Here is a 7,597-nt window from a genome sequence, read left to right as displayed (position 1 = left end):
ATATGGCTATAGGATTTACCTCCCTTGCATTGTACGCACATCTGCTTTAGAGCTGCAGTCTCTGTTTCTGTGTGCCATAGGCTTAGTTGTTTATACAAGTAATACCAAGTTGACTTAAATCAACTATTTATACAACATTTAGTGCCTTTCAAACCATTTAAATCCCTAAATGTGCATCAACTTTGATGAAAAGTGAGTAAAACACACTGATTTTATGGAAAAAATCATCAAAATTCATTTTATGTTTTAACTTTGACCAGTGTTTTGAACAATTTTTTACTCAGGATCAAAGATGACACTCATTAGGAGTCATTTGTGGCAATATGATTATACCTACATTTCATATCTGTGCAAACTGAGTGATTTTTAGACTTTGGTAGAAAACCAAAAAAATGACCAAAAAGTTGCGTGAAAATGCCGCCGCTGATATGCTCACTATAAATAGTATGCAATTGTACATTGTAGTTATTTCACAAAGAAAACCACCCAGTATCATCAAGAATTGACTGAAGTATACAAATAATTCAAATTTAGATGGGTTTAAAACTTTTGACTGCTATCTTAAGGAGGCAGTCTACAGTTTTTCAGCCTTATCTGCGCATTGGCCCCGGTCAATTTCCTGAATTTAAGGTGTATGGCCTAAAAGAAATTGTTTTTTGACTCCAGGAGCTGAAATGTAAGTATAAATGGTCAATATTCTAGTAATTTCACATGTTTTCAGTCATTCGAAACTAAGTGACCTGAATTTTAGTCAACAACAACAACATGCTGAGTGAGAAGTAAACACATGTACTTTCTGCTTGAAACTGCCGGCATTTGACAGATTTCAACGGTGGGTTTAAATAAGTTAGCAGTGCAAAAAAGTTCAATGGTAATGACCCATTTTGTTTGGGTTAGTTTGAAAGCATTTGCTTTGATAGTGCAAAGCATGTTGTCGACTGTGTGCGTATTCTTACCCGGAAAGTTAAATGTGATTGCCGGGTTTATGTAAAAATGGGGTTTTTATGGGCAATTTCCGAGACCCCCGAAAAGGTCTATTTTACCCCAGATATAAATTTAAAGAGCATTTTCTGCATTGTTTAGTGCTTTATTTTCAAGCTGTTGACGGGCCGCAATGAATATGGTCTGAATATATTTTCAGGTTGTGACTGAAGGCCTTGTTTTGAGGGTGTTTTGCAGACCAGTGCTTGTCGGCCTGGGGATTTTCCAGAAAACTGTAGACTGCCCCCTTAAGGTAAAAAATGCTAAATTTCACACCCAACGCAGCATAGTCAAATGTGACATTTTTTGATAAAATATAATTATCAACACCTGAAAACAGTTTTCCCATTCAATTCTGACCAATTTGAGCAGAGATATTAACATTTCAGTAGGGAGAGGTAAGCCTGATTTTTTAATAAAACCCTACTTTGCATGACAGTTTAACCACTATACTTATCATAGGTGATTTAAATTTACTTTTCAGAGAGTGAAATCTTCTAAATAGGCATAATAGAATGTGATGCTACAAAATTAAGAGTATTTACTTCACTTTTCTTCAGATTCATCTGTGCTTAAGACCCTGTGACTCATGGCCGCTGCTTTTTTTTCGAGTTTTCCCCCGGATCAGCTTGTAGTGAAACTGGAAGCTGTTCTGGGTGAAAAGAGTGAGTTGGTTGGTCTGTGTTGCCTGTGGACTGGTGAAACAGATAGGTACGGCTATGGTGTGCACCGTGTTGTTGTATCGGGCAAGCGCATCAAGCTAAAAGTCCACCGTCTCAAGTACTATCTGTGTGATCCCGGACACAGTGCACTGCAGCGCAATTTCCATATCTCACACCTCTGCCACAATAAGCTATGCATTAATATAAAGCATTTATCGTATGAGCCAGTAACTGTTAATAATTCCCGCAACGTGTGCCTTACAAATGGTCAATGCTCGGGTCACAGGGGCTTCAGTGAATGCTGTCTGTGGTCTGCGGTAAATATACAAGTTAGGTTATTGTTATGTTGCCGTTCGCAGTTTGCATTTACTGTACATCACAAGTTTTTCTGTTTTACACTTTAAGTCCATAGCTATGGTCAGCAGCACTTGTAGATGGCATACTTTCAGAGGCATATAGACCGTCCCGGTACAGGGCTCTGTTTGCGTGCCGCTTTCTAAGGTAGAATCTGACTATTTTGTACCGCACTGAGGCCTTCCTGCGGCTGTCATATTCCCGTCTGCGATCCTTGGCCTTCAGTTTGTTGTATATCATGCTATGTAAACTGATTTTTTTCCCTGTCACCTTTTCTGCCACCTTCATTGATGATTTGCTGGGCCCCAAAGACCTTGTATGAACTGCAGAATGACACAGAGCTGCAAAGTTTCTAGCATAGAATTAAGTTTTGGGGGCATAATGAAACACAGATGCATTTAAGCTCTCACAAGCATTTGTGTTAAAGAGCTTTGCCACTTCTTTCAACCCCGTGGCATCAAATGTTTTATTAATGTTTCCTAAAACAATTTTCTTGTCACTCTCCTGGAGTGCTAGTGGCTCTCCATAGGGCAAATGTTTGTACGAGCTGGTCACTCGATAGGTGCACACTCGTGAGCGTTCCTTGCACATCTTGTGATCTCCGGAGAAGCAATGCAGGATGTTTTCTATAGCAAATTTGGCCGATCGAAGAAAAAGCTCATCATTGCAGCTCTGTTTTCGCAGTCTTTCCAGTTCAATGCGCACTCGGCAGCGGAGGCAGCTGGCAAGCTTACGCATGTATTCGTCTTTGTTGTACTTTTTTGGAATGGATTTGATGTCTGACTTTGCGGCACGCACATGTCTTTCGAAAGCTCTCAGCTTGTGAACAAAGCACTTGTAGTGGGTGGCCGTCTGCTTTTTTAAGTGATTTGTTTGCTTTTTAAGCTCATAGTAATCCCGTATAGCCTTTGCCGATTGCGTACCAGAGTCGGTGGTTATTGACTTTACTGCCAAAGGACCATCTTTCACTTTATCCAATGACCTGTGAAGTAATACTCGCTCACTGCTTGCAATGGAGGCCTCAGCTGCAAAGGTTTTTGAGCAGTTATCATGCCTGCAGTACCTTTTTCTGCAATGCTTGTTGGCCATGGCTATGGCAAGTGGGAGTTTTTGACCTGTGTTGTGTTCTACCAGGGCCCCAAAGCTTTGTGTAGACTTTTCGCATCCCCCCTGGGGTCGACATGTGTAGGCGACGTCAAATTGGATGTCAACTTCAGGTTCGAAGCCGGCTTTTTCATGACATTTGCGACATAGTCCTGATTTAGTTCCAATTGTTTGTCGCTCAGTTCTGTTTGTGCTTGTCCCAAGTCATTAAACTTTTTTTGAAATGTTTGCTTGCATGGTGCCTTAATATTAAGGCCATGTTAATACAGTAGCTACATCATCCATTCCAATTGTAGATTTTAGCACTGACATTGCTACTAAATAGTTCAATAATCCTGCAGGGGGGCCTCTTGCGGTCTGAATTGTGTCCGACATTGGCAATGTTTGCGAATTAAATCCACAGTAACTACATTTTACACAGATGTAGACACACAGACCAGCACGTGTAACTTTCATTTTCATGTTTGGCTTCTTACAACCACTTGCATGTACATCTTTAATAACTGCCAGCATTTTCTCATTATTCACAATGAAATTTTCATTGCGGTCACACTCACAATCTGTTTTTTCTTCCTTTTCAGGTGGACGTCTGAGAGTGTATGCCAGAGTGTCTGCCTGTGCTAACCCTGCTGTGGTTCTGACGAATTGACTGTCCCAGGCTTCCTTGTCTGTCAGCCGTACCAGTCGTTTAGAAGCTTTCGGCGCCTCGGAACTTGCACTGGAAACTCCAGGTTGGTGTATTTCAGTGGATGTAGTCCATTTTGGCTTGTGTCCCAGCTTAAACTGGGTGGCTTTCTTGCCTCTACTCCTGCGTGTGCTAATATTCCCCGCGCTTTTTCTGTAATTAAAAGGCATTTTCACACTAAGTACAAATGTATGTCCAAAGTAGAAAAAAAGATGTTGACTGAATAGCAACTTTCACAAAAATGATACCCTGGCCTATAAAGACTCCCACAAATGAAGGTTTTATCTGCAAAATATCACCAGGTCATTGTTTTGGGGCTCTTATCTTGCTTCAATGGCATCATATTACCATAAGACAAATATTTAGACCAAAAAATGTGAGTGTATTAAGACTTGGAACTTCATGGTCAAATATGGCTATAGGAATTACCTCCCTTGCATTGTACGCACATCTGCTTTAGAGCTGCAGTCTCTGTTTCTGTGTGCCATAGGCTTAATTGTTTATGCAAGTAATACCAAGTTGACTTAAATCAACTATTTATACAACATTTAGTGCCTTTCAAACCATTTAAACCCCAAAATGTGCATCAACTTTGATGAAAAGTGAGTAAAACACACTGATTTTATGGAAAAAATCATCAAAATTCATTTTATTTTTTAACTTTGACCAGTGTTGTGAACAATTTTTTACTCAGGATCAAAGATAACACTCATTAGGAGTCATTTGTGGCAATATGATTATACCTACATTTCATATCGGTGCAAACTTAGTGATTTTTAGACTTTGGTAGAAAACCAAAAAAATGACCAAAAAGTTGCGTGAAAATGCCGCCGCTGATATGCTCACTAAAAATAGTATGCAATTGTACATTGTAGTTATTTCACAAAGAAAACCACCCAGTTTCATCCAGAATTGACTGAAGTATACAAATAATTCAAATTTAGATGGGTTTAAAACTTTTGACTGCTATCTTAAGGAGGCAGTCTACAGTTTTTCAGCCTTATCTGCGCATTGGCCCCGGTCAATTTCCTGAATTTAAGGTGTATGGCCTTAAAGAAATTGTTTTTTGACTCCAGGAGCTGAAATGTAAGTATAAATGGTCAATATTCTAGTAATTTCACATGTTTTAATAATTCGAAACTAAGTGACCTGAATTTTAGTCAACAACAACAACATGCTGAGTGAGAAGTAAACACATGTACTTTCTGCTTGAAACTGCCGGCATTTGACAGATTTCAACGGTGGGTTTTAAATAAGTTAGCAGTGCAAAAAAGTTCAATGGTAATGACCCATTTAGTTTGGGTTTGTTTGAAAGCATTTGCTTTGATAGTGCAAAGCATGTTGTCGACTGTGTGCGTATTCTTACGCGGAAAGTTAAATGTGATTGCCGGGTTTATCTAAAAATGGCGTTTTTATGGGCAATTTCCGAGACCCCCGAAAAGGTCTATTTTACCCCAGATATAAATTTAAAGAGCATTTTCTGCATTGTTTTGTGCTTTATTTTCAAGCTGTTGACGGGCCGCAATGAATATGGTCTGAATATATTTTCAGGTTGTGACTGAAGGCCTTGTTTTGAGGGTGTTTTGCAAACCAGTGCTTGTCGGCCTGGGGATTTTCCAGAAAAACTGTAGACTGCCCCCTTAGTTAACGCAAGTTGTTGTTGTTCTTATTTAACCAAACGTGAGAAATGAAATGTTTTTTTTCCATCCAGTTTGGCTGTTATTGAGGGCGGAGATCTAATCGACAGAACAGCCGAAAGCTATTTTTTATGGGCGGAGCTTCACATAAAATAGTATGCAAGAAAAAAAAGATACATTCTATAAATCATTACTAAAAATCGTGTTAGAATCGAAATAATTCGTGTACGTTATAGTTTGTTGTCGAATAACCCACGGCCGGAAGTTTAGATGCGTGGTTTCAAATCACTCGTGCTTCTCACTCGTGATTTAATCCCTACGCATCTAAACTTCCGGCCGTGGGCTATTTGACAACAAACTATAACGTACACGAATTATTTCTTAAATATACCACATGCCTCGTGTAATAACTTGAAATTGTGTACTGGTCGTGTACGCCTGGCTTAAATGAACATATTATTCTACAATACAGAATTTTATTGTTAAATATATCACATGCCTCATGTAATAACTTGAAATTTCGTACTGTCGTGTACACCTTGTTAAAAGGTATAAAAAATGCGTCATGTAATAACTAGAAATTTCGAACTGGTCGCCTGGCTTAAATAAAAATATAATTCTACAATAAAGAATGTTATTGTTAAATATACCACATGCATCATGTTATAACTAGAAATTTCATACTGGTCGTGTACGCCTTGTTTAAATGTATATATAATTTTAAAAAAAGAATGTTATTGTTAAATATACCACATGCCTTATGTCATGACTTGAAATTTCGTACTGGTCGTGTACGCCTTGTTTAAATGTATATATTTTAAATTCTACAATAAAGAATGTTATTGTTAAATATACCATATGCATCATGTAATCACTTACAATTAAACCTTTGCTTATTCATAACTGGGTGAACTATAAATACTGTGTTATCATGATGGCTGTTTACCGTTCTGTGTGTTTTATTGTCGAATCGATATAAGCTGTATTTATTTCCTTGCAAATAATGTTGCACTTTGTGTCAAAAGATTTGTTTTTAGACATCAACTAAATATAATCGATAGGTAATTGCCTTCTAATACATAGTGCTTTAATGGTTCAATAACGGATTTCCTTTTTGTAGTTCCTTTACGCATTTGTTTTACTTTATTTATGTTGCATGTCTTAATGATAACTTTTTTTGCTTTTGTTGATGTTGTCCCGTCATTATTTGGTGTTGCAATTTTTCTTTTTCTTTTTTCTTACCATTACGAAATATTGCTGATAAATAACTGATTTTAATGTATCTTTATTAACCTGTATTAATCTTTTTTAAGCATAATTTTGTCTTGTCTTTGAATCTAAACTTTGAATCCTTTTTGTAACAAAAAAGTATTGAAGAATTTTCACCAGACTATTACTAATGTGGGACGTCTAGTATTTTCGTGTATTTTTTATGTAACGTTCGCTTTCGTTAACTGTAAAAAGATATCCTTATATAATCGCTTGTAACAGCCGAGAAGCTGATAAAACTCAAAAGATCACCTTCCCCCCTCACAAATTTATTATAGTTTTTCTTTGACGGATTTCCCAATGTTTCATGAAACTGTGTACTTACACAATTTATATATGCTCACCTGTTGTCACGTTACATGTATGTTCATTGTATTATGTGACCTGTGAAACATAATAAAGATTTGTTTTGTTCTGTCTCGCAAACTGTATAATGAATTAAATTTGCATGCTCTGTAAAGAGGGACCATAAATCCAATTAAAATAATACTTGTTAAATAAAAAGGAAAAATGTACATTTCTGAATATATGTTGGTCGTGTATATGAGTTCGATTTAATATATTAAATGTGAATATAGTCTGACAAAATGTTTGATCCTCAATGTTTTGTAAACGTTAATTGTTGATTCGGGTAATGAAGAGGAAAAAAGACGCCAGACGTTTAAACAGAGATACGACATAACTCGAGATCGTGATCGATGTGAAATAACATATGTTACACCATGCGTTTGAAAAACTTGGTTGATAGAGCGGTTCAATTTTTACTGAAGTTCGTTAATTGCTGGTGCTACACTGGGGTTTTCTTACTCAGAATTTCAGAAAATCTTGAGGATATAGCCGGATCCGGGCCCTAAGGGAAATAATCTCATCATTATTATCATCATCATCATCACCACCATCATCAT

At 37.3% G+C, this 7,597-nt stretch overlaps 1 long non-coding RNA gene across 2 annotated transcripts; it reads left to right on the top strand.

Moving 5' to 3' along the window:
• Window positions 1-490: 490 nt before the first annotated feature.
• Window positions 491-7,217, top strand: LOC127877454 (uncharacterized). 2 transcript variants are annotated; one of them, XR_008048442.1, is made up of 5 exons: window positions 491-832; window positions 1,142-1,234; window positions 1,542-1,960; window positions 3,683-3,832; window positions 5,338-7,217. It is a non-coding gene; the product is annotated as an uncharacterized LOC127877454 (long non-coding RNA). The 2 variants fall into 2 exon arrangements; XR_008048443.1 differs by lacking the exon at window positions 1,542-1,960 and having other exon boundaries at window positions 493-832.
• The last annotated feature ends 380 nt before the right edge of the window (window positions 7,218-7,597 follow it).

Source organism: Dreissena polymorpha, chromosome 4 (genome assembly GCF_020536995.1).
Source record: "Dreissena polymorpha isolate Duluth1 chromosome 4, UMN_Dpol_1.0, whole genome shotgun sequence".
Classification (NCBI taxonomy): Eukaryota; Metazoa; Mollusca; class Bivalvia; order Myida; family Dreissenidae; genus Dreissena; species Dreissena polymorpha.
Note: the sequence above shows the minus strand (reverse complement) of the source record. Positions and strands in the feature narration are given on the sequence as shown.